This window comes from Ursus arctos, unplaced genomic scaffold (genome assembly GCF_023065955.2).
Source record: "Ursus arctos isolate Adak ecotype North America unplaced genomic scaffold, UrsArc2.0 scaffold_36, whole genome shotgun sequence".
Classification (NCBI taxonomy): domain Eukaryota; kingdom Metazoa; phylum Chordata; class Mammalia; order Carnivora; family Ursidae; genus Ursus; species Ursus arctos.
In genome coordinates, this window is record NW_026623050.1 from 2,540,389 (window position 1) to 2,567,517 (window position 27,129).

Here is a 27,129-nt window from a genome sequence, read left to right on the forward strand (position 1 = left end):
AGACCGAGGATCCCTAGCACACATTGGGTCCCACAGAATGGAGGGAGAGAAACTCCTGTCCTTGTACTTTATGGCTGGACTCGGGCACTTCAAGGCATCCCCAGCTGGGGTGAGCAGAAGTGGATATCCCTGGCACACATTTCTTAATTTACAATATAGGCATGTTGTAAATGAAATTTCCAGTTTATTTTGTTGATCTTACATTAATGCATGCTTTTCCTTTGTCCATGTTTTATTTGGTTATGTATTAAGGATAGTATTGAAATTTAGTTATGTTCACAACAATCATATTAATTTTGGTACTCCCCCCTTCTTTTTTACAACATTAAAATCATAATTGGAAATATTTATCATTCAGTTCTCATCATCATCTCTGTCAAGTAGAATATTGACTATGGCTTTTTTTTTTCCTTAGAAGTTACCAACCAATGGTTTTTTTTATTTTTTCTGCAAGGATGCTAAGAGCAATTTAATATCCAAAGTGATGTCTTTGTTGTCATTTACCTACTTTTGGTTGCATTCTTTATCTTTGCCATGCATTCTAAATCTGTGTTTTACTAGATGTTAACATATTTAAAATTACATCAGCGCCCAAAACACTCTTGTTTCATAAACAATATCAATAGAAGAACGAAGAGGAATATGATAGCTGCCTTTGTCACAAAAATAAAATATCACTGAGAAGTGATTTTTATTTTTTTAATAATTTGATATCTGCTAGAGTATCAATCTTCAAGTCAACTAGGAAACCTAAAAAGCAACATTTCATCTTAGAACTAGGAGACACCCAAGGTCTTTTCCACTCTTCTGCTCTGCTCCTTTCTCCAATTTCCATTATCCTTTAGCCACTGCTCCTTGCATAGTCGCTGTCATTCTTGGACTCCTGCATAGGCTTCCTTCTCTAGCTGTTCTACCGTGGTTCATATCCTCAGGCCTCCCTCCGTAGCAACAACTAGCACACTGCTGATGGCCTCAGGCCACCTCTGATGCTCCTCCCTGTCCCATGTGACCCTGTTGCTACAGATGGCATGGAGGGATTGTAAAGTGGGAATGAAAGAGTAAAATCCTCCAGCATTGTCTTTCAATTAAATGCAGCAGAAAGCCTTACTGATCCATGAGTTCTTCTGTATATTATATTTAGGGCTTGGAATTCTTTGAGAAAATTGTTTTTGGCTTCTTTGGAAAACTGGTATAAAAAATGAAGAGCTAAATGTTCATCATCCTTCATGAGCTGTTATTTGTGTCTTATGGTGCTGCTGTGTAATCAAGCCAGGATATCTGCTAAAAAGATGTTTGTTTCTGTTAATAGATTGGCCTTTCCTTAAATTGCCCCTCTGAGGAGAAATACCAGACCTGAAACAAACCCAAATGTGTTGCCAGAAAATTAGGTCTGGCTCAGGATGATTGAATGCATCCAGTTTAAATTCATGATCCTACCTCCAGGTCTATCTTCCTTTTAACTTCTCTCTTCCTGCCATCTCGGGGGGCGGGGTGTGTGTGTGTGAGATATATATATCTTAATTTCTGACTTTCCTTTTTCTCCAAATTCAATACATCATCAAGATGAAATTATATCACAAAAATCATTCACTTCTCCATCTCTAATACTGCCATCCTAGTCCAAGACAAAACCATCTCTCTCTTGGATTTCTCAATTGGCTCCTAATTAATCTTCTTACTTCTACTCTTATCCTTCTTCAGTCTATTCTTCACACAACAATAGATGGTACAATTTTTGTCCCCTTGCTTAGAATTCCCCAAAAGCTTCCCATTAAAAAATTTGAATTAAAAAATCCCAACTCCTCACTGTGGATGAAAGGTCCAGGGATGATTTGACCTCTGCATACTTCTTCAGCTCTTTCAATTTAATTGAGTATCTGCTATGTGCTGGGTACTGAGTGGGACACTTAGTTGAGATAGTGTCTAAGATAGATAAAGCTCATCCTCAAATAGCTTATGTTCCAGGAGATGAAGATTCAGCAGAAAATTCAAAAGAATAAATACGATGTCCCAGAGTGAGTGGGTCCTATCTTGGATTGAGCCCTGAAGGAAAGCCTCATTTAGAAGGTGGCATTGAAGTAAAAATTTGAAAGAGAAGATGGAACACATCATATGGCTATCCGAAGGAAGTACAATGGAAGCTATTGAAGGATTTTATGCGGGTTAGTTATGTGAACGGTTTTACTTTTAAAAAAAAATGCTCTGGCTGCTGTGAGGAGAATGGAATTGAAGGAGGCCAAGGAGAAGCAAGCAGTCAAGTTAGGAAGCTATGGCAGTGGTCCAGGCAAGATATGATTACAAACTGGACTAAGATGGTGAATAGAAAGGAGTGGATGGATTTGAATAACGTGTCCAAGCCAACAGGACTTGTTGACTGATTGATTGTGAGGCCTTTTGCACATACATTTCCCTTGGCATGAGATACCATTTCCATGTCTTGGCATGATGAATCCTCATTCTTCAAGTCCCAGCTTAAGTGTTCTCTATTTAGAAACATCTTCTGACCTCTTGCCTGAACTCCATTATTCTCCATTCAGTTTAATTATTAATTATTTTATTTGAAGATTTAAAGAATTGTTTGATCTTCCCACTACTGTAAAAGCTCCTTGAGGGCAGAGATCCCTTCATCTTGCTCACCACTGAATTCACACCCCCTAGTAGAGATGGTACATACTAGGCATTCAATACTTTTTTGAATGATTGAATTGTGTATATCATTGTGCCGGCTTATTAGTTCTCTATAAGTACTCATAAGTCGTCTGATTTCAATTGAGAAGGTTTAAACTAAATCAAATTTTATGTGTTCCCCCTTGGTTTATACACTGACAGAAAGTTTTGATGAGTAGATGATTGGTTTTTTTGGGAAACAGACTGCTCTTCATCTGTGAATGCCCAGGGCCTAGCTCAGGGTGACGTGGACCAAGTGCTCTACCCTCCTCTCTAAGACTCAGTTACCATAATCTGTAAGACAGATATAAACATCATCCCTGTTTTAAAGAGTTGCTGTGAGAATTAAATGGGATAATCCATATAAAGTGCATAGCATGGTTCTGACTATATTATAAGCACTTAATCAATGTGACTATTACTATTGTTATTATTATTGATATGCATTGCTGAAAGAAACAGGAAGTTTGTGACATCTAAGGACCTTATCTACCAGTAAGCATGCTGCTATTTATTCCTATTGTCTGTAAGTAGAAGTTTTTATGTTAATATTAAAAATCTGCTTTCCAAACAATATTTTACAGTTGTATATTCTTCCAAGGTAATTCTTAGAACCGGTTTATGTGATTAATTTTATGATTCTATGATTGGAACAGATTTAATTAAAGACCAGCCTTCTTAAGCTTCATACTTAAAAAGGTTCTCATGTATTAGGCTTTTAGAAATTCTAAGATGTAGAAAGAGAAAAAAAAAATTTTGACTCCTCAGACGTGTGCAAAGAGTAGGAAACAATTATATCTAAGAAGATTACAAGTACCAGTAAACATCAGCTAAGTATCCTTTGATTTTCAATATCAAAAACGTATCAGAATTCTGCATTGCAGGTTACTTTTGAGAGTCATTTATTTTTCCTCAGTAAACATCTATAGTTTTGATGATATGGTGTCATCATGAGGTAAAAGGTCAATATGCTTAAGGACCCAGCATTGTGAAAACACAGGCTTTTAATATTTACAAGGTTTGTGCAATTGTAAATAAGGCAGTGCACCCAATACCAGAGCGTGCTTCGTGAGAAAAAGATGCTAAATTTCCTTGACCTACTTTCATCTTCATGTTTAGGAAACAGTGTCTAAGAAGTAAACAAAGTAGTTGTGCCTCACGTAGGAGATGATTATTGTTTGAATTTATGATTCATGCCTTGAGCAAAATTTTGTTTGTGGCCTCATTTGCAACCATAATTTACAACTTTACCAGGGATATGCTGTGTATTTGGGAGGTAATATATCAGACTTGCTTTGTACTGGAACAGTTTTCTAGCTCTGGGTATAGTATTTTCTGTGTTTCTGTTAGCTATAAAATTTCTAGGCATAACATTTATTGTAGCAAATATGGAAATTTTTTAAAAATTGTATTCCCCTTAGGAATGTCTTATTGTATTTATATTCTTATTATAGCTAAATCCAACTAGTGTTTAAAGGAGTTGTTAATCCTACAAATATCTGGTAGCACAAGTAGGAAGAATTAACCTTTTCAGATTCTTGGAAAATAAAGATTGCCTCATTTTTGCATTTTGTGTACTTCTCATCTGAGAAACTAGTAAACAATATGTGACTCAGACACACTACTTTTGTGTGCCCTTAAAATCCAGACTTCTTTTCTGTTGCAAATAATAAGTACGCTGTAATACTGAAAAATGAGTTTTGCCATATTCTCTTTGATCTATGAGTTAGTGAAGAATTTCCCACAGTATTCACTGGAAGTTTTGTTGTCTGTTCTAGTTTCAATTGTCTTAAGCAATACATTCTGAAATACTGGGGATTTTTAAAATAAATAAGCAAACAAATACATCCATAAAGGTACTCCGAGTTGCCAAGATCCTCAACTGAATGTAAGGTTCTTCCTAATATTGACTTATTTCTTTGCATGTTCCTATTTTGTTATTTTTTATTGGCATGATCTTTTGTCAAGGCTAGTATTTATTCCTCCAAGTAAATATTTAAAAGTTAACTTTAAACTTCCACTGGAAAATCTCAGGTAGCTTGATTTGGAAATAGTCATTTTCATAAGTACAAATAACAAATACGATGCCAAGCTGTATTTTAAATTACTAAAATTATAATTTTTTATCTAATTATATACATTTAAAGCACCGTTCAGACAAGAAAGTACTGAGAAAGGAAGCTAAAAACCTGAAGGAAATTTAAAATTTTAGGAGAAAAGCTCAATAATGAACATTAGTCTAATATGCTTCTTGCTGCATGTGCTTGCGTCATTAATATAGATCAACCTAGAATCGGACTCCTCCAGAAAGTTTTTTCCCTCCTCAAGTTCTTAGCAGAGTTTTTCTTGACATAAAGGCAAGTAGATGGGGTAGTCTGCTGAGAAGGGACATGGTCATTTTTACTGGTGGGCACAGTAGGAAGACAGAAGTAGGATTTTGCCTTTCGTCTCGTTGCTGGGACTTCAAAAACAGAATTAAAACTGCTTAGTAGTACGTAGGCTTGAGTCATTTCAGCACCATTCCATACTTCTTTTCTTCCTCCAGTAATTATTCATTCAGCTATTATAACTAACCACAGTAATTTTCTTAGAACAAAGGAGAGCATGGCAACAATAGCTTTAAAAATGACCAAGTTTAAATGCCCAAGGTCAGAGTGTAACATTTTGATTTCCGTAAGTATTTCAAATGCTACAGGCTTTATGTAATAATTTTAATGTGAAAAATATGCAGGCCACGCTTCACTGCTCTTTGCATATACTGCAAAGAGGAAAAAAAACCTTAAAAATTGCTTAGCTTTAATTGAGCAAAAGGATTCACATGTGATCTGAACTTGTGGCTCGTAATTCCTCTAGACAGCTTCGGTTGCCGTGTGATGATCCTAATTAAATTATGTAACAGCACTGAACTAGCTAAGCCGAGGGGCCTGTTCTTTCGTATCACCTGGCCATTTAACTCTTTGCAGGACTTTGAGTTTTGGGCTCCGGTCTTCTACTGAGATTTTGTATGTTTTTCATTGTTAGAGGTAGGAAAACACAATATTGACGGAATACGCCTTGAAAATTTCAGCCTGTAGGTGGCAGCATTGTAAGGTTTTGGAAGTGGAGCTCTGCGGTCTCCGCTAGTTCTAGCTGCCTTTCCCCCATGCCTCAACCTCCACCGCCTCCCCTCCTCCCCCCACCTCATCAGGCCCAGCTAACATCATTACACACTCATGTCAGGTAAAACTAAAATGGAGAGAAATGTCATAGCCAAAAAATTAGGCTTTGTTCACTTAGGTCTGTGTTTCATTATATCTCTGATAATATGGTACATTTGTAATTCTGACCTGAGATTCAGCTAAAGGAGGCTTCTCAGTAGTCCGAAATTAACCCATTGCAAACCATACACCTTCAAGATAGGCATTTTACCAAATACAGGGAGGGAAATTATACTTTGGGTGAATAATTAATTTAACTTAAGCATACCTATTTTAATCACTTGGGAACAAATCAGAAGGTTTCAAGAATACATATCAAAACCACCTTATGAAGTCCTACAGCAGCCTTAGCACCCTGATAAAGGTTGCTCTTTGTTTCTTTCTTCTTTCTTCCTTCCTTCTTTTTTCTTTCTTTCTTCCTTCTTTTCCTCTTCCTTTCTTTCTTTCTCTCTCTCTCTTTCTTTCTCTCTCCTTTCTCTCTCTTTCTTTCTTTCTTTCTTTCTTTCTTTCTCTTTCCTATGTGCATGGCCACCTGTTTCAGTCTAGTTAAGTTATATAATTACGTCTCTGATTCAGGCAAAGTAGAAAAGAAACAAAGATTTACCAAATTTGATATATCTTACTTAAAAGTCATGATTCCTGTGACTTTTAATAAAGCATTACTTTGTGCAATACTAATATTAAGGTTGTACAAATCAAAGCATAATAAATAATAAATACATATCTACAGATGCTGGCATGATTTCATTGACTGTGATGTTTTTCATAAGACCCACAGAGATCTTACAGTTTCATCTTGTACACTTCTCATCTAAGAAAGTTATACTTGAAAAATTTCCCTAGGTGAAATGGAAATAGTATTGTGTAAGGACATTGGTATCAGGTCTTGTATGAAGTCTTTGTTAATGGAATCCTTGGGGAAATCGTTTCTGAGGTCAAGATTGACAAAATTATTTAAGTATTATTGAAAATATAAAACAAAATTGTTTCCTCAATAAATATAATTAGCTGTATATACTGCAGTTTCAAGAACAAGCACTGATATTGGGACCAGCTCTTTAAATAAAATAGGACCTCTGTGGTCTCTGGAGGGAACATGCATAAAGCAAAGTAAATGATTTTCTGTCAACACTAAGTAGACAGGTGCTTACATTGAACAGCATTCTAATATGTCTCTGAATATTTATGTCTTCTTTTTCAAATGCATTGCCCATGAATGTCACAGCTGTCAAATGTCTGTACACAAGAAGATAAAAAATGAAATTAAGAAAAGGCAGATCAACATTTCGTTTGTTTGAAACACTTTTCCTCCCTGTTTCTTTCTTTTTCCTTCCTTCCTTCCTTCCTTCCTTCCTTCCTTCCTTCCTTCCTTCCTTCCTTCCTTCCTTCTCTCCTTCCTTCCTTCCTTTAAAAAAAAAAACAAAACCAGCTGTTTTTTAGGATTTGGGCACATCTGCATTTTCTAAAAGGCCAAGGGAAATGTGAGTTGACTCGTATTTTAGGCTGGCACCAGGGTCTGTCTCAGTATTTAAACACCAAAATAATCAATGGAATTAATTACCAAGAGAACCAGGGTCTGAGGATTTTTCTAGCCATTTCCGCTGTCCATATGCTTGGTTTGCTTGGGTGCCACAAACGAGATTCTGACAGGTTGTCACTGCTCCAACCCGAAACTCAAGTTTGTGAGGTGAGAGGCTCTTAAATCTTTCTGCTTCTGTAGCCTAGAGTTTTAGCTCTACAGAGTTAGTGCCAAAACAAGCCATCGTGTGCCCTCAGAGTTAGAGAGGAATTTGGTTTTCAGAGCAAAGATGACTAAACAGAATTGGTGGTGGATCAAAGCAATGGAAAAACGGCCATTTCGTCGACAGATCCTGCCTCTCTGCTTCTTATGGTTACTGAGAGGACCATGTGTACAAAGAGCGCGTGTTGGGATAAACTCGGCAGTCACTTGACAAGCATTTATTTATTAAGAAGCAGCGAATTTTGAGGTGTCAGGTTATTATTATTACTAACTAGTCCTCAGCCAAAATATCTCCCCAGCTACTTTTGTATCCACCCTGAATTGTCTGAACCAACCACTGGGCCAAAGGAGAGAATGTAATTTAAATCCTGAACCAGGATTTAAGCTTAGGGACTCTCTGCAAGGGCAAAACAAGGTTTTGTCCTTGATGAGAATTTTTCTGAAGAAAAACTCTTCAAATCGTCCAATAGTTATTGTAAAAGCATCTGTTTATTAAAACTTAAAATTTGTTGTTCAGATTTTGGTGACCTAATTGGTATTTCATTGGTAACCACAAATATGAACCAGGTTTAATAAATATCAGTTTCTCTTAGATTTGATTTGGAGAACATGCTGATTGCCCCGATTTTGTTATATTTATAAAAGTTAAAAAAAAATATCACACATAATGTCAACTATGCACTTTGGGTGGTTATGATGTGTCAGGGTTCAGCAATTATAACAAATGTACCACTCTGGTGGGAGTTGTTGACAATGGGGGCAGCTATGCATATATGAGGGCAGGGGATAGATGGGAAATCTCGTTCCTTACCCTTAATTTTTGCTATGAACCTTATACTTCTCTAAAAAAAAATTAAGTCAATAATAAAAAACAAAAACACACCCACATAGGTTCAGTTCTAATTTGAAGATGTTCACTGTGCTCTTTTTTTTTTTTTAAGAGAATTTCAGTTGCATTGGCAGTCTGATTAAATAAATATTTGAGTCCATTTCTATTTGGAGTTCTGAAGTTTGTTCCATGGCTTAGTTCCAGTCCCTTTGGTTAGCATTGTGCTGTTGGTATGGATCACTTCAATATAATATCAATCTATTTCAAATCAGCAGTTTAACCTCTTATCAGTAAAGTTGTGGGTGATCCGATTGGCATGACTTATAAGCATTTTTTGAAGGTTGCTGCTGATCCTTGGCTCCAGCCTAGAATTTCGCGGCATCTCTGCCCATTGAAACTCTACTCCTTTATTAAGATCCAACACAAACACCAAAATTTCCATTAAGCCCTCCCTGATTCTCCTTGGACAGACTTTTTTTTTTTTTTTTCTGTCCTTTTTTTTTTTTTTTTTTTGTCCTTTTTGCATACCACTTCATATTTTAATTAAAGTTTCATATTATGCTTTGGGTTATAAATGGTTGTATATGTGTTTACTTTTTCCAATATGTCATAAGCTCTTTGAGAGCAGGGGGTTTGTCTCTTTTGAAATTCGTACTATCACAGTTCTAGTACTCTTGTTTGCAGATTACTTATAAACGTGGCTTTTGATGTTGGTTGAATCTTTGTTGTTGCTTGTTTTGTTTGTCAGTTTGTATTGGTTGGAATGGGTCACTTGGAAGGAAAAAAAAACCTTATAGCTATAAAATATCATCTAAATGCTTACCATTGAAAACCTTCTAGGGCATTTCACAACACAGACACAGAATATCTAAAAAATATGCAGCCATTATAAGCAGTTCACTCGTAAGTTCACATTTCAAATAGGTTGCATCTGTTTCTAATCAGGTAACTGAATGATTAGCAGGAGAAAACATATGATTAGAAAGCATGCAACCCTTGCTGATATGTATTATTTTTAAAGCTCTCCAAAGCTAAGGTCAATAAAGAAATAGTACATGCAGCAAGAAGAGCTAGATTAGAGGAAGAGTTTCAGCTGTAAACCTTTTTGTGAGCTGTTGTAAAAAGAGAACTAATTTAACTGATGAGTTGAGGCATTTGCGACTGACATGCAAACTAAGGAATGTGCAAATAGATGAGAAGAATAGTGACTAGAAAAATTATGAGAGTTGTAGTTGAAGAAAATAAAAAAAAAAGTTTACTGAGTAGAAAGCTAATGAACAGATGATTTCATTCCTTTTTATAGAGCCATACTTTAACTCAAAGAAACCTAGTAAGAATAATGGGGAAAAGCCCCAAGTTTGAAAAAAACAAAATAAAGAGGGGCTATTACAAACAAAAAATGTTGGAAAGCTCTTTGTTTACTTTCATTATTACTGGGGGAAAAAAGACTTTCTTGAGGCTGTATATCATTTTAAGATCACACTTATCTCTTAGCTTAATCCATCACATTGAACTACCTCTCTTTTGAACAGTTTTTACATCACTGAGCTTGAAGTTCACAGAAGGAATGTACAAAAAGCCCTGTTCTCTACTCCTGATTTGAACCAGACACAACTTACTTCAACACTGCATGCTGTCCTTCAGTTAATTACCCTCCTGAATTCTATCAGATGTCCTCCTGTCTGCAAGCTACAGACCGTCTGCAAGGGTAGAAAGGTATGGTGAAATTTGCTCTTGGTAACTTGCTTTTTGATTTGACGTGGTAATATTTTTCCAGAGTTTATTGCAGAAACTGGCTACACTTTTCTGCAGACCATCTTTACTCAGTGTAGTTGAGACTCTCATTGGCTTAACAGAACTTAAGGTTCGAGAACGCCAGTGTACCTACATAGCTATTCTTTTTATTCTCCCCCTCACAGCCATTCTGATAAGAAGGGTAATTTGGTCTCATGTGGAAGTGCATTATGCATACAATGCCTTATGACACTGGGTTTATTATTATTTTTTTATTTTATTTTATTTTCTTATATATTTTTTTATGTTATATTAGTCACCATACAGTATATCCTTAGTTTTTGATGTAATGTTCCATGATTCATTATTTGCATGTAACACCCAGTGCACCATGCAATATGTGCCCTCCTTAATACCCATCACCGGCCTATCCCAATCCCCCATCCCTTCCCCTCTGAAGCCCTCAGTTTGTTTCCCAGAGTCCACAGTCTCTCATGGTTCACTCCCCCTTCTGTTTACCCCCCTTCATTCTTCTCTTCCTTCTCCGACCTATCTTCCTATTTCTTATGTTCCATAAATGAGTGAAACCATATGATAATTGTCTTTCTCTGCTTGACTTATTTCACTTAGCATAATCTGCTCCAGTCCCGTCCATGTTGCTGCAAAAGTTGTGTAATTGTTCTTTCTGATGGCTGAGTAATATTCCATTGTATATATGGACCACATCTTCTTAATCCAGTCATCTGTTGAAGGACATCTCAGCTCCTTCCACGATTTAGCTATTGTGGACAATGCTGCTATGAACATTGGGGTGCATATGGCCCTTCTCTCCACTACGTCTGTATCCTTGGGGTAAATACCCAGTAGTGCAATTGCTGGATCATAGGGTAGCTCAATTTTTAACTTTTTAAGGGACCTCCACACTGTTTTCCAAAGTGGCTTACCAACTTGCACTCCCACCAACAGTGTAAGAGGGATCCCCTTTCTCCACATCCTCTCCAACATTTGTTGTTTCCTGCCTTATCAATTTTGCCATTCTAACTGGAGTAAGGTGGTATCTCAAGGTGGTTTTGATTTGAATTTCCCTGATGGCTAATGATTTTGAACATTTTTTCATGTGTGTTAGCCATTTGTATGTCTTCATTGGAAAAGTGTCTGTTCATATCTTCTGCCCATTTTTTAATTTGATGATTTGTTTCCCATGTATTGAGTTTGAGAAGTTCTTTGTAGATCTTGTATACTAGTCTTTTATCTGTAGTGTCATTTGCAAATATCTTCTCCCATTCCGTGGGCTGCCTCTTAGTTTTTCTGACTGTTTCCTTGGCTGTGCAGAAGCTTTTTATCTTGATGAAGTCCCACAAGTTCATTTTTTCTTCTGTTTCTCTTGCCTTTGGAGATGTGTCATGAAAAAAGTTGCTGTGGCCGATATCAAAGAAGTTGCAGCCTATGTTCTCCTCTATGATTTTAACATCCAGTGGAAAAAAGACAGTCTCTTCAATAAACGGTGCAGGAAAATTGGACAGCTATATGCAAAAGAGTGAAACTTGACCACTCTCTCACACCATGCACAAAGATAAACTCCAAATGGATATTATTATTTTTTTAAATTGGATTTTGAGACTCAAGTGAGACTTAGAGTTCCAAGTTCAAAGGAACTTGAAGCCATGGGACCCTTAACCTTGGGAAATACTTTGAAATCTTGGAAGATATAGACCCTCCAATGAACATGCAGTAGGGACCTTCAACCAATTTTAACTAAATATAAAGGACAGAATAACTTCACCTGACACTGGATTTATTTTTTGCCATTATTTTTCCTCTTCTGGGTATTTATAAGCTTATAACTTAATTACATGCTGTAGTTAACTAACATGATTTGAGCAATTGTTTTTCTGAAGGCTATCCTTCTCATCAAATTCAAAGGTTTAATAACCAAAGTTTACAGGAATTTTTAATATGACATTTGAAATATGGGTCTATTTTCTTTATGAAATGCCACTATGTCATTTATAGAATTCTAGTATCTACTTTAAAAAATAGCAAAACAAAACTTTAAGAAACGACACATTGATTCTTATAATTTCGATCCCAAATTATTTCTCTTGCAGCTTTTGCCAATTAAGCTCTGTGTTCATGTTCAAATAGAATAGCTGGTGTCTGTTTCCTATATGGTTTTCATAGGCTTGAAGATCATTTATATTAGTCTTTAACCTCCCTAGCTCCAGCCCAAATATTTCCACGTTCCTTGATCTTTTCCCAGGGATCTTATTTTCCATAAATAATCACAAAGCCTCTAGACCCATAAAATCTTATAATCCAGAATCTGTTATATTTCTTTTCTTTTTCCCGCCCTTCCTTTCCTTTTCTTTTCTTGATAATAAGAATAAAAAGGCTAAGAAATGCTTCTTCAAAAGTTATGATAAGACAGAGTACTTAATATTTTTAATTTTACCATTAAAGTTGTAGATTTTCCTCATAGTTATCTTTTGCTCAAGGCATTCAATAAAACCTCTTTTCTAAAAATCAGACTACACATTTATGTCAATCAATTTACACCCTGCAAAACAGACCAGCTCACCACTCAGATCAATCTCTAAGCGCATAGGAATCTAGGCAAGCACTTGTCTTTATAGAACAACTTAGTTTAAGCAATTAACAATCAAGCCCTATACACATAAACACACTATAATTAACTGTTTAATAGTGGAAGCTTGCTTTTCACATTTTTCCCTTTGAGTGTAGTCAAGGTGAATTACTTGGTTTTTCCATCACTAAATGCTACAGCAGCTCAGTCTTTTGCAAGTCTCTAGTCTCCACATATTTTCCTATACCCACTATATTTGACAGTAAAACTGCCAAGCTCCATTATTTCCAACTGGCAGCAATTTAATACATAGTTGAGTCAGTTATTTAGCTAAATAAATTGCTTAAAGTTAACTCTATTTGTAAGACCACAAGGTGTTTCTAAAATGTGCTGCCCTTTTATATCATAAACCTGGATTAGGTTTACAACCCCATTTCCCCTCAGCAGTTTATAAATCAAACAAAGAACATGGAACAATGCATAAAAATCCCTGTGAAACCACCCTCAGAGTTTTTGTTAATGACAAAAGCATACTGGGAGCTGGATTTACTCTGTATGGCGAAGAATAAAAGTTTGGTTTAAAGTAACCAGAGTTTGTAAGGGTTATCCAAGCTCCTTTAAGAGTGATCAACTTTGAAACGAGAATTTTGTGAGAAGCCACAGCCATCTGGTCCATGCTTTATCTAGAAGAATGTCAGGTCATGCTAAAAAAGCTTTGAGCATGCCCTTCCATCTCCTACCTATTAACAAACATGCCAAATGTTCTTAAAAGTACATGGGAGAATAAATATTGACTTACTTACGATGTCTCACCACAGGTGCTCATTAAATATAAATGAACAAATACACATACACACAAACAAACACAAACACACCATGACCACAAGGAGCACCAGTGATCTGGCCCAGATGTAATGTTTTCCTTTCCAGTTAATCGGGATAGGTTTCTGAGCCAGATTAAACGTAGCCACTGCTTTCACCAAAGGTATATTTAAAAGAGTAGAAGGAAGCTAAAGATTAGGGCATTTTCTCTAAGAGCCCCAATGACTAACTCTCTTCTAAAAGTGAACATACTTCATTTTTATGACTTACTTCAAGATCTATGTTTCGGTAGGGAAAAAAAAAAAAACAAAACAAGCCTGTAATGGTTCAGTCACAAAGAGTACAAACCCACAGAGTAGAAACCCAGGTGGTATTTAAATGTGTATCATTTCATCTAGATTTAGAAATCTAGCCATGATGATGTTTTTAGGGAACGGTTTTATGTGCCAAGTGACATCCTTAGTGCTCTGTAGAGCAGAGCCTGGAATTTCTTGGTTAGTCATTTTCTGAAAAGATACAGACACAGAGTAGGTAGCCTTACCTAGCAAGGTACTGTCAACTCCTCCTTATCTATGCTAACAGGAGGGAGGTAATCCCCAAAGCATTTGGATTTGTGTCTGGAGAGACAATTTTATATTCATTTACATTTGAATATGGACATATTGCACGACAGAAAGAGTTGAAGTTGTTTTCATTCTGTCTCTACTCACCATGGCATAGAAAATTTACCACTTTATCCCTGCCTCCCACACCTGACTTCCTTCCCCACCCTGTTCCACTTTTTGCAAGGGGAGACCAACGTCTGGTAGATTGAGCTCCAGTTTGAAAAGATTTGCATGATTTATTTCTTAAGTTCAAATTCAGGAGCACAGACTTTGAGAAATGAAGATTGATTAAGCAGAAATGGTGGTACAGGTGCAGGACAGATTCCTCAGCAGAAAGAAGCCTACAAGACCAGCCTCCAGCTTTATTTCCTCGGCTGTTATAAACTCCCCTATTCTGTTGTGGGCCACCACTGACTGTAACTTAGGCTCTTCAGTAAGTCCAAAGAGATGATGAAAAATTCACTGGAGAGGTTAAGACCAAAGTGCCACTTAGGTTGTTTGACTTTCAGATTTTACTGGTGAGAACTGAGACATTTGTGAAAGACAACAAAGCAGAGAAACACCCACAGCTAATCAAGGGCGTACAAACCAGGAACAAAAGCAATTATTTACTAAGCCAACTTTTACTTATAGGAGGGAAAGAAAATAAATACAATATTAATAATGAAAATACACAAAATACAAAAACCTAGGTTAATTTAATTTTTTAGTATGCCTACCAAACTGCCAATAAACAAGACAAAGAGAGCACTCTGTGATTTATCCTCTTTTTGTCTACCTTGACTCTTCACCGAGAGTTAAAGAAAAGCTAAATTTCCAGAAATCAAACAAAAAGGGAGGGGTAAATGATCTGAAGGATCCATGAATTTATTCTACCAAAGAAGCTTGAAACAATGGTTAAAAGTAGAAACAAAGCAAGACCATCCCCCCAAAAACTGCATAAAAACTTTGATATTTGTTATATTTAAGAATTATTTTATTGCCTGGAAAGAATAAACTTTGCAAAGGAAGGGAAATACCACACGAAGGCCACATTAAAGAGACAGATTTGGCTGAAATAACTGGACGTGTTCTATGAAGAAGTACTGATGTATTTCGGATCTCAGAATAGTTGGATCATGGTTCTTTTTGTTTAAGTTTATTAAACATGAATTGCAGAATATTCATATACAGTAGTCCAATCCCCTAAGAAAATGTATGTGGAATCTTAACTAGGAGCTATAACTAGAGGTGACTATGTGTTGTTTCTGATCTGAGTTCTGCTCTTCCTTGGTCTCCCATCTCTGGACCACTTCCTGATTCTCACTTGTTAAGCCACTCTCCAATATTGCTTATATTGTTCCATGTCGTACCCACGATTGTTTTTTTATTTGCAGCGATGTGCCAATTACATAGAATTCTTCATCTTTGTAATCGTTCAGAGCTCATAGTTTACAGCACAGTAACTTCAGTGTTTGCATTTATTTCCGTAGGTTAGTTCTTTCACTTCTAATTTATTATTACATAACTTCTTGCACATAATAGAACTTCAAGAAGTGTTGAAATCCTCTAATTTCTACAAATACGCCTACACCACTGCCCTTAAATGCTTTCCCCTCTCTCTGTGCTGTTCTAGTGGGAAGGGATTTATATATATATATATATTTTGCTGCCTGCACAAAACAGAAACTCTCTAGAAGGGACGCCTTAGTTAAAAGCCCTTTACATCATATTTACCACAAGGTAAGTTTTCTTCTTTCTCCCCTGTGCCATTATTTTGGTTAAAATTCCTTGCCATTTAACTATTTCATGGACTCATAAGCATATCACAATAATTTAATAACAGTTTTTTGAGAACCAACTACATTAGTGATTAGGCCAAAACATCAACTCGGGTTTCTGACCCTGAAGCCATCCTCTAGGCCACAAGTCTTACTAGCCATGGATTTACACTAGAGAGCAGACGATATACACACCATTGGAAATAGAAGATAATCCCTTATGGAAGCAGTTTCCCATATCGTTTTAACAGATTCTGGGCATTTTAATTTTATAGCCAAGATCCATCAATTTGCTGGAGCATATGCTCCGAGGAACTCGCTGCTGAGACAGGGAAGTTTGTTTTACAAGGTGATGGTAGTTTTGAGGATGGGCTGATATTTGTTTTATTGTTTGTTTGTCTTACCGTCACTTCCATGCCATGTTTTGATTTAATTGTGTTAAGATTTTTTTTTTTTTAATCTGCCTAAGGGCACTAGGGATGGGTTCCCTGAGAGATACAAATTGAAAAATCATAAATTCAGAGCATATTTGGTTTGTTACTGCCCTTTGGAAAATAGATGAAAGAATGTCTTACTTTTCTAATATCATTTACATACTAGAAATAACATTGATCTGTAGAAACAAATACCCCGTACGTTGGAGTTATAATCGATGGAAGAGGTAGCTACCAAGAGGCACTAATGTTCCACTGTACTGAAAATACTGAATTCCTAAGATCTTGAAAGACTTTGCAGAAAAACTTGTAAGATTCATCACTCAGTTACATACATATAATCCTGAGGTTTGATGCCAACCCAAGGTCACCTCTACCTTGTCTGGAATTAGCTTGTATCTTTCTAAACCATTTGCAAATCCTTGTTGTAGTAAATCTGTGTTTCTTGAAACATGGCATTCAAGACCTTTTGTGGCACCGATTCAGAATTTGAGTTCTTACCTGGAAATCTTGGTAAGTTTTGTGTTAGTACTTACTAGATTGAAGAAAGACATTCTAGGAGAGGTGAGGTATATACTTTAATTAGAATTTACTACGTGCCTGTCACTGTGCTAGGCAGTTTATGTTTATTATCCCATGTAGTCTTCATAATAACCTTTCCCCTTTTCAATGAATTTGCTATTATGTGGAATATTTGTAGATATTTTTGATCTTAAGAAAATATGTCCTTAGACTTAAAAACTTTGGGAAGTCATAATCTTTCTCATGCTCATTTATTATATGAGCATATAAAATTGCTCGACAATTAGAGGTATAATATGGTTGTGAAAGAGTCCTGCCCCTAAGTGAGATTAATTATGTTTTTAACTTCTGACCTTGTTTTTAGTAGTGTCAGGATTTAGTTTGCTGAGCCAACGAGTTCAAAGTACTTCACTGTTCAAAATATATAACCCATAAGCAATGATAAAATAATTCTACCTATGACGATTTATGTGCAGTGGTTCTCAAAGTGTGGCTCAGGGACTCCTATGGGTCCTTCAGATCCTTTCAGGATATTTTCAAGGACAAAGCTGTTTTCATAATAACACTAAAATGTGATTTGCCTTTTCACTCTCATTCTGTCATGAGTGTACACTAAAGCTTTCCAGATGCCACATGACTTCTGCTACTGTTATTGATTTGACAACTAATAGATTTTGGGGGGAGCTGGTGAATTCTTGTGTTTAATAGAATTTCCTAAGGTAGTGGCTTGAGTATATAAAATATATGTGGGGTTTTAGAAATTAACTCAGTTTGTTCTCAATTATTTCTATCTTGCTTTAACTGGTTATTTTTGGTGATGCCTCCTCATCTCTATAACTCATTATTACTCACTAAATAGTTAATTTTAAGTGCTGAAATTTTCTTTGCAATTACACAGTAATACAAGAAGTAAATACAGCTTGTGTCTTGTTTTACAATAATATTAAGAAAAAGATTTTTGAATATGATATAATGGTTAAGCTTTAAACTGTTTAATAATAGTTATTCTAAAATTTAAACAGTGTATTTTTGTATATAAAATTGGATCAATGGCTTTAAAAAAGGACTTTAGAAGACTTGCCATCTCAACATAGTTCCATGCTTTGTCTAAAGTTGCTAAAAAAGATGAAACCTCATAGAAGGAAGAATTTACTTCAAAGAAATTATGAACAACATAAAAAAGAAATGAAAATATGATGTAAGCTATCTTACCTTTGGTTTTATAGGTGTTAGAAATTTACTTATTGTATCTTAAACATTAGAATATTTTTGTATAGTACTAAGATGTTATGTTGGAGCATTATTTTGAGATATTAAATGTAAACACGGTGAGCTCTTTATTTTTTTTTTTAAGATTTTATTTATTTACAGGGTGCCTGGGTTGTTCACTTGGTTGCTTCTCCCTCTCCCCCGCCCCTCCCCCTGCTCGTGTTCCCTTCTCTCACTCACTCACTCTTCCTCTCTTTCAAATACATAAATAAATAAATAAAAATTTAAAAAATATATTTTATTTATTTATTTGAGAAAGTGAGCATGAGGAGGAGGGGGGAGGAGCAGAGGGAGAGGGAGAAACAGACTCCCCACTGAGCAGGGAGCCGGGCCATGTGGGGCTCCATCCCAGGGCCCTGGGATCATGACCTGAACTGAAGGTAGACACTTAACCAAGTGAGCCACTCAGGTGCCCCAACAATGAGCTCTTTAAAAGACATAAATCATTCATTACAGTTTTTTCAAACTAGATATGGGAAAAGAGTCATCTTACAAGGTAAGTTATTGCACTGCTTTGACACGATAGCTTGTACAGTTGATATCCCTGCATTTCTGCTGGACAAAAAAATCAGTATAAAAGAAAAGCATGGTAATGCCAACTGACTCACTGAATGAAGGCTGTAGCTGTAAAACTGGGTTACAGGCTGGGTTAATATCTTGTGGGCAGAATTGGGCTTTTGCCTGGACTTGCCGCTTCACTTATGTTTTCTGGTCTCAGCACCAACAAATAAACAAAGGACATCTTTTTTGGTGAATACTTGGCAAACAAACAGGTACTGCTGAAATAGTCAAAGTACTTTGGAGTACTGAATAACTATTCTGAAGCTCAGAGTTTGTACCAGACTTTTTTTTTTTTTTTTTTTTGTCATTTTACACTGATGGTGCAGAAACATTGCTTGAGTAAAACTGCTGGTGCCTTAGCAGGAATCAAGGCCATGTCACCGAACCGTACGAGCAGTCACCGTATGCATCACCAGCATGCACGCATAGTAAAATAAGTGCCAGTCTCATTCAGAATGTCCTTTGTGAAGCAATAACAATTATTAATTTTATGAAATCTCATTTCTTGAGTATTATTTTTCTAAGCAATCTGCAGGAAATATGCAGAAAGCACTTCTGCTGCATGCTGAAGTAGAATGGCTATCTGGAGGAAAAGAACGTGTATAATTGTTGTAGGATTTGGGGAAACTTGTATCTTCTACGATGAGCTTAATAGTTTTCCAGTACTTCAGAAAACTTTCTCATAAGATTGGTGGTGATATAATTAAATGTGATGTTTTGATATTGTCCAATCAAATGTGTCCACATGTGGAAGATCTATATGATTTGATGAAATAATATTTTTTAATAGACCAGTTTATGATTACGCAGTTATATATGTGCATGGAAATTCAAGGTAGAGCAGTGAATTTTAATGTAAGGGAATATGAAAAGCTTATTCATAAGTTTTGGATTCCATATTGCCACTAACCTCTAAGTAATTACCTATTGTCAGGTTTTGATGTCTTATCCAATAAGAATAACCATAATCATCTGAAAGACTGTTACATTACTCCTTCCTTTTCCATCCATATGTCTATGTAAGGTTTTCTTTATGTACTATAGCAAAATGAACATATTAAAACAGAGTGCAGAGCAAATATGGAAATCTAGTCCTTTTTTATTAAGCCAGATATCAAAAAATAAGCAAAAATGCCCCTCTTCTCACTTAAGTATTTGAGAACTGGTGCCATAATAGAAGCAGACTGATACCCTTTTTTGCTGGAGATATGGAACTTAGTTTCCTCATCATCATATGACTCAGGGACTCTTCAGGAAATAGATGACACTGTAATGGAATGACTGAAGGGAGTTTAACAAAAGGACCATTTCAACAAATATGGATAGAATTAACGGAAACCAACAAGAGATAGTGAAGCATTTTGGGTCTAGCCGAGGCAAGGGTGCCATTACTCTTAGGCTTGAAGGAGCAAGAAGATGGAGTACTTACCAGAATCTGGAGGGACGATGGTAGCTGCAGCTGTAGACCGATCAGTAGGAACTACGAACTTGGTGGAGAAGTGTAGTCTCTGCGAATCTGCAGTCTACCAGGAAGAGATCCTGAGCAATAAATACTCTGATCTCCCTCTTTCCACCTCTGATCAACTGCTGATGCCTCCCACCGTCGAGCTAACTGGGAGCCAAGCTCCTGTAGTCCATAGAGGTCAGGATGTAGAGAAGTTAGAGAAGGATGGGGGTGGATCTGGAGGAAGGACAAAGAATATCCAGAATAATTGCTGTTGGCAGAAACAGCAGCAGGCAATACTGAATATCTATTATGGAATTATGAAATATAAAACACATTCTTTACCTTCAAAGAGCTTGCATACTTTTAATATTTTGCTTGTATTAGTTTCTTTTTTAATTAAAACTATATTCTACCCTTTATTCAGATTTCACTAGTATTTCCACTAATGTTCAGGTATTACTTTTAATAAGCCTATGGATACATAAATGAATGGGGGATGAGAGAGTATACAAAAACAGCACTGAGCAGTGAGAGGGAAATGCATGAATGAGTATGGAAAGTGAGAATTGGGAAGACTCTTAATATTTTTATTTTATACTTTTATTTTATACTCCCTATAATTGTATATCTTTAGTCTTTAAAATAATTTTTTTTTCATACACAAAAGCTGTAGGTCATTTATAACTTAATGAATTTAGAGGTAAGGTGTATTAGTTTCTAATTTGGGTAAATTTGCCAAGAACAATAAATGCTGGGAAGTCAGTTAAGGATGAGGACAGATGAAAAATTGGGGTGAATTTGTGTTGCTAGGAAGTATTTCATGGTAAGTAAAGACACGAGTAGGATTGGAACCCAAAGAGAAGAGAAATCTTTCCAGGCGGCAGGGGCTAATCTCTGAGGTAGGAATGGAATTCTGTGAATAATGAATAGACATAGGGCTGACTGTACTTACGGTTGAGAGGGATAGAGAGAGAAGAAGCAGATATTTGTACATTAAGGCTGGCCCAAATGCTTTGAATGACAAAAGACTGTGCATAATTTACCTGGCAAAAAAGAGAGCCATTGGCCATGCCAACCTGCAATGGGCCTGCCGACATAATGTGTAATAGAATCAGATAGATGTACGCAGGATCCCCCCTTATCCATGTGGGATACGTTCCAAGACCCCCAGTGGATGCCTGAAACCATGGATAGCACCAAACCCTATATATGTTTTTTCCTATGTATACATACTTATGCTAAAGTTTAATTTATAATTTAGGCACAGTAAGAGATTAACAGCACTAGCTAAGAAAAAAAATCAAAGAAATACAGCAATATACTGTAATAAAAGTCATATAAATATGATTTCTCTCTCTCTTAAAACATCTTACTGTACTGTACTCATCCTTCTTATGATGATGTGAGATGATAAAATTCCCATGTGAGAGAGGAAATGAGATGAATGATGTGGGCATTGTGATATAGTGTTGGGCTACTCTCGGTATTCTGAGACACATCAGAAGGAGAATCATCGGCCTTCTGACCACTGTTAACTGCAGATAAGTGAAACTATGGAAAGAGAAACCACAGATAAGGGGGCGGCTACTGTAATTGCAATCAGACATCTTTACATGGTAGTAAGAACTGGTAGCATGGTAGCATGCTAAGGACATGGTAGCAGGGACTATGGCCACTTTTTGTGCGAGAACATGGCCACTCATAGAAAGGGCAGTGAGTTCCTGGTCCTGGGGTCCTTTCTCCTGGAAAATTTTTTCACTGTGTGTTGCCCGTGTTGGTGACTGAACATTAGGGGGTCTCTGTGAGGAGCCTGACAGGCATCAGTGGTTGTGCGCATTCACGCATCTCCTTTCGTTGACCTTCGCAGCACTTACTGGCTGGCTCAGCAGTGAAGCAGAGTAAAAGCGAAGTTCATCTTAGTCTGCCTTGTTCTTCCCGCTGCTCTTCAAGCTCAGACCTTAGTTTGGGTCTGCCCTAGGTCAGTCGTCCAGGCAGGGACAGCTTAGAAGTGTCTTCCGTCCTGGTCTCTTGAAAGGGAAAGGCTGTTGACAATCTCTTATAAATTAGAAACATAAAATCCTTTAATAGATTTGGCAAAACTAATCTTGAGATGCAGGAGCGGTTTGCTTACTCATCGCTGACAAACAATGGGAACATGGCATTATTTACACGAGTTGCAAATAAAAACCCATTATAAGTGATGTTGGATTTTACATGAGGAAAGAAGTGAAAAGCATGTGAGAATAGAGGGAATACAGGCTATGACCTCATTCTCAGTAGTGAAAACTTCTTCTTCTTTTTTTTTTTTAACATAATATCCCTGTGACAAAGCATGGTCCTTTGTAGACTTTAAAAGATATTGATAGCTCATAGTAAAGGGTTAATGATACTATAATTTCATGGAAGTCACGTTTTTAACCTGACAACAAAAAAATGTTTATTGATGAAATATCTGCCTCCTCTTGGCCCATGAAAATAAATAAAATGACCAATATTTGGCAAATACTTGTATAACTTAATGCATTGTAAATAAACATAAATTACATTTTCAATCACTTCTTTTTTTTCACCTTAGAGAAGAAGACATTAAAATGAAAACAATGCCTTCACTATTGTGTTTGTAACATTGTGTATTTTAATGTGAGGAGTTAATGATCTTCTGAAATCTCTGCCCTTCTTTTCCACAGAGATAAAATATTCTTATTAAAGAGATTTTTTTCTTCTGTTTTGGAGACCACATGTTCTGTGTTCTCAGAATCTGCACTTAAGAAAAATCTGGCATTAATCGTGAGAAGTATATCTCCTCTGTAGGGTCCTCTTCTATTTTGGGCAGTACAGCAAGCCTGTAGGGAGAAGCTTGGGAATGTCATTTTATGGTGATGAATAAAACTAATGGAAATTAATTACACAACCCAAAAAAGGAAATGTAAGAGGAATGAACAGAAGTTAATTAGTAGACTATGAGAATTAATGTAATGTAGATGTCTTCCTATGTAGGAAACTAAGCAGTTTAAGTAGCAATACCAATGAAAGGCACAGACCCTAACTAGAGTGGTTGCCCAGGCTGTAAGGAGAACTTTGAGGCTGATTAATAACTGTATCATACAAAAATTTGTAAGAGACCTGATCTGTGCTAGGATGAAAACTAAGACAGGTGAAATTTGTCTCTTGTTACCAAAGAAACTGCATTTGATGATACTTTACAAACCATTTGAGGATCATAAGAAATTCTTACTGGTGTTTGAACGACACTCAGTGGGAGCTTTGTCGACAGCAATGCAGATGGTATTCCTATGTTATGCAGATTTCATAAGTCTCACAGAAGTTAGACTTTACCCAAGTGTCTAGTTTGTTAGCTCCAAACATTGCGTTGCAGACCTCGTAAAGATGCTTCAAATCTTTTTTTATGGTTACAAAGACTTCTTAAAACTCGATAAACTAACAGAACTTGTTTTGAGAGCCCTCATAGGTAATTTAAAATTTCTATTTCCGTGATGCATTTCTAAAGGTGGAAGCAATTGAAGAAATGACTAGGGCAACATTCTAGATTGTAAATATTTCTCTTTCATTTGTGGCTTACTTTTCCCCAATTAGGAGAGCTCAGGGTGTTTCTGCTGCTGTTAATTATGTAAGACAAAGAGTAACTGATAAGCATATCATTTTCTCCTCCCCAAACTTAAGAATCATGCATTTGATGTGCTAAGAAACCGTAAGAAACAGTATCAATTAGTTAAGTAAAACGTGGTGGGAAAAAGTGTCAGTGTGGAATTAGTCTGCCGATAAATTGGTGCTATTGGATATTCATTCACTGAAAAACTGCTCACAGCAAATATTGCACACTTTTAGGACTATTTTAAGTAGACATATTTTACAGAACTTTAGATCCATTAAATTGGGAAAAAGGAGGGAGACTAATTAAGGTCATAAAACCACTTTGTTGTGTCTGAAAAATATCTTGAACTAAAAAACGTAGGAGCTGTTGTAATGACTGCAAACATTCACTGAGTGATTCTTATTTGGCAGGCACGAAGCAGACAGATTCACTCCTTTAATCCTCAGAACAACCTTTTGGGATAGGGATTATTATTATAATTCTCACTTACAGAGAAGAAATCCTCAACATAGAGTGTCCAAAGGTAAACAGATAGGAAATGGCAGAGCAAAGATTTGAACTCAGGCAGGAAGGCCTTGAAGCCCACTCTCTTAGCCATTATACTGAGATTATTAGAAGACACGTGGAACTGAAAAGAAGACATTAGCATATCCTAATGGTGCTGATCTGTAGAAACCCAAACCAAAAGAGGACTAAAAGAGGTAAACTGTAGACATTTTAGATGTGTGTTCTTGTGCCATTATTAGTTGTAGACATTCTTAGGACCTGGAAACGATCAAGATGAAGAGAAAAGAAAAGCAAGTAAATGATGAAGGAGAGATGCCGTAGCTAAGAAGATACCGCTATGTATGGAAACACTGCTCTTAAACTCAGTTTTTCAATTTAATTACTTGTGAGATTTTTTTCTTTTTTCTTTTCTTTTCTTTTCTTTTTCTTGAAAACAATGGAAAAATGAAAGTTACATAAGTTTGCTTAAGTGATAGTTACTCAGTAGCCGTCTTCTCTTCTGTAAGACATAAACTAAGGGTTAATTCTACATACATTAATGCACTTATTTGAATGATACATATACATTATAACTGGAAAGAACAATTTGAGTATTTAATGTTTAAGAATAAAAGTAGACAAGATTGCTGCTGAAAAAAATGCCTTATTATCAAAGGTAACTCTGAAGTTTAACTTTAAATACTCTTTTTTGCCAGTGATACAATCCTTTAGTTTCTCACAAGATCTATAAATAGTTAATAATAATTAGTGCAATTATATATAATATATATATTATTATATATGTATATAATAAATTATTATTAATTATAACTATTGTGGCTACTACTTACGGAGTGTCTGCCAGTCTTAAGCACTATGCTAGGTGATTTACGTAAATGGCATAAATGTTCGTGTACACCTTACAATAACCCCATGTGTTAGGTATAGTCAAATCATTTTAAAGATGAGGAAACTAAGACTCAATGAAAGAAACGAACTTGTCCGTAGCTGCCTGCATCAAGCATGTATCATTTGCTTTTCATCTAGTCTACTTGGGCAACACCGTTGAATTTATTGTGCTTGGATATTTCACAGGCCTATAATGAAGTCGTTATACTGATACATAGTTTTTGAATTTCAAAGCAGGATTTACTGAGATAAATTGAGTAAAATGAATTGTAATTATTCTAAAAGAATTACTTAGGATAAGTAGTGATGATCTGGTAAAACTACATTCTCCACCAAAGAGCTATATTACATTAACTTCACCTTCATAGTGGTATAATTCCTGGTGCATCTATATTATCCTCTGTTTTTCTTTTTTCCTCTAGTCTCCAGCTATAGGTGGGAAAGGAGGGACTCCATCTACTGTTTTAGCTACTTGAGCTCAAAAATAAATTCCTGGACAAAAATAGCAATCCCTTAGAGGAGAAATGGGTAATGATAGGATTTTCAAAAAATAATTCTCCTTTATTGATAAAAAGTGTTCCATAAGTGAATGTTCTCTTCGATACCTAGACACAAAGGAAACTGCCTTCAATAAGGCAGCACTGAAGCACAAACACACGTACTATTTTTCTTACTTTTTTGACTCTGTCAGCAGGTGATGTGACATGTTGTGGTAAAGGGCTGATGTTTTTCTTGTGGGTGGAGACGCAGCCAGCTGGGATTGGAGCGGTGGGTGGGGAGCATCATGCTTGGCCTTCTGTGAATGTTGATAACTTAACACTGACAAATGATCACATTATCATTAATCGGGGTGTTTGATATGAGGACCTGCATATTCATCATGTAGACACTAGCTTTAAACTCAAAACATTCCTAAATAATCATATATATCAGGTTTAGAGGAGGGGTGGAAATGACATGGATATATGGACAGTAAATATAAATTACCCTTCTAACTGGAAAATCATTTCATTGGTTTGGAAAGAAGACCACAAGCTCCACCCAGTTATTCATGAGCTGAAGTAAAATAATGAGAATACGAACGTAGAAGTACATCTGCCCCCTAGTGCCTCGTGCCTGGCTCTGGTATCTACAACTAATAGTCATACTTTTTTGAAAAGAGAATTATCCTTATTCCAGTGCCCTTTACTACTTATTGGACAAGTGAGAGATATCAGCTTGTATTACATAGGTAGTGATGGGCTAAACAGACGCACCAAATCAAATAATTAAATGTAGCTCTTTTAGTGTTGCCGGAATGTAGTTGATGGCTTCAGTGTATTCCTACAGCATAAATAAAGGGTGCAAGGTGATGTTAAAAGCATGAAATAGACTGCCTGGGTTTGTGTCCTGGAACTACCATTTGCTGAGCCTGAGACCTTGGGCAGGTTTCCTCATCTTTAAATAATAGTAGCTACCTCATAGGGATTCATGAGGTTTAACAAGTCAACACAAGTAAACACCCCTGTCACGTTATAAGGGCTTAGGAAAGATACCCTGTTTTATTTTACGTATGTTTTTCATAATGTTCTTCATTATTCTTTGAGACTTCCTTTGGAGTAAGTAGGATGATGTCTTATGTTTGGATCCCTAATATTGAATGCCCAACCAAGTAAGGTCTGCAGCTATCTACATATCCGTATCTACTTCTGTATGTCTCTATCTCATCATCATCATCATCATCACCATCCTGAGTTCTTTATTTGCTGAAGTGCCAAAGAGTCCTGTATACTGTGCTTTTAATATTATGATTTTATTTTTTTCAGAGACAGAGAGAGATTGTGAGCAGGGTGGGGAGGGTCAGAGGGACAGGGAGAGAAAGAATCTTAAGCAGACTCCACGCCCAGCATGGAGCCTGATATAGGACTCGACCTCACAACCCTGAGATCATGACCTGAACCGAAATCAAG

At 36.4% G+C, this 27,129-nt stretch overlaps 1 long non-coding RNA gene across 2 annotated transcripts in view; it reads left to right on the plus strand.

The window, feature by feature from the left end:
- LOC113242064 (uncharacterized) overlaps positions 1-27,129 on the plus strand; it is a 338,014-nt gene that overhangs the window by 199,293 nt on the left and 111,592 nt on the right. For both annotated transcript variants that reach the window (XR_008957100.1, XR_008957099.1), the window contains exon 4: positions 9,967-10,150. This is a non-coding gene — a long non-coding RNA (uncharacterized LOC113242064). The remainder of the gene's footprint in view (positions 1-9,966; positions 10,151-27,129) is intronic.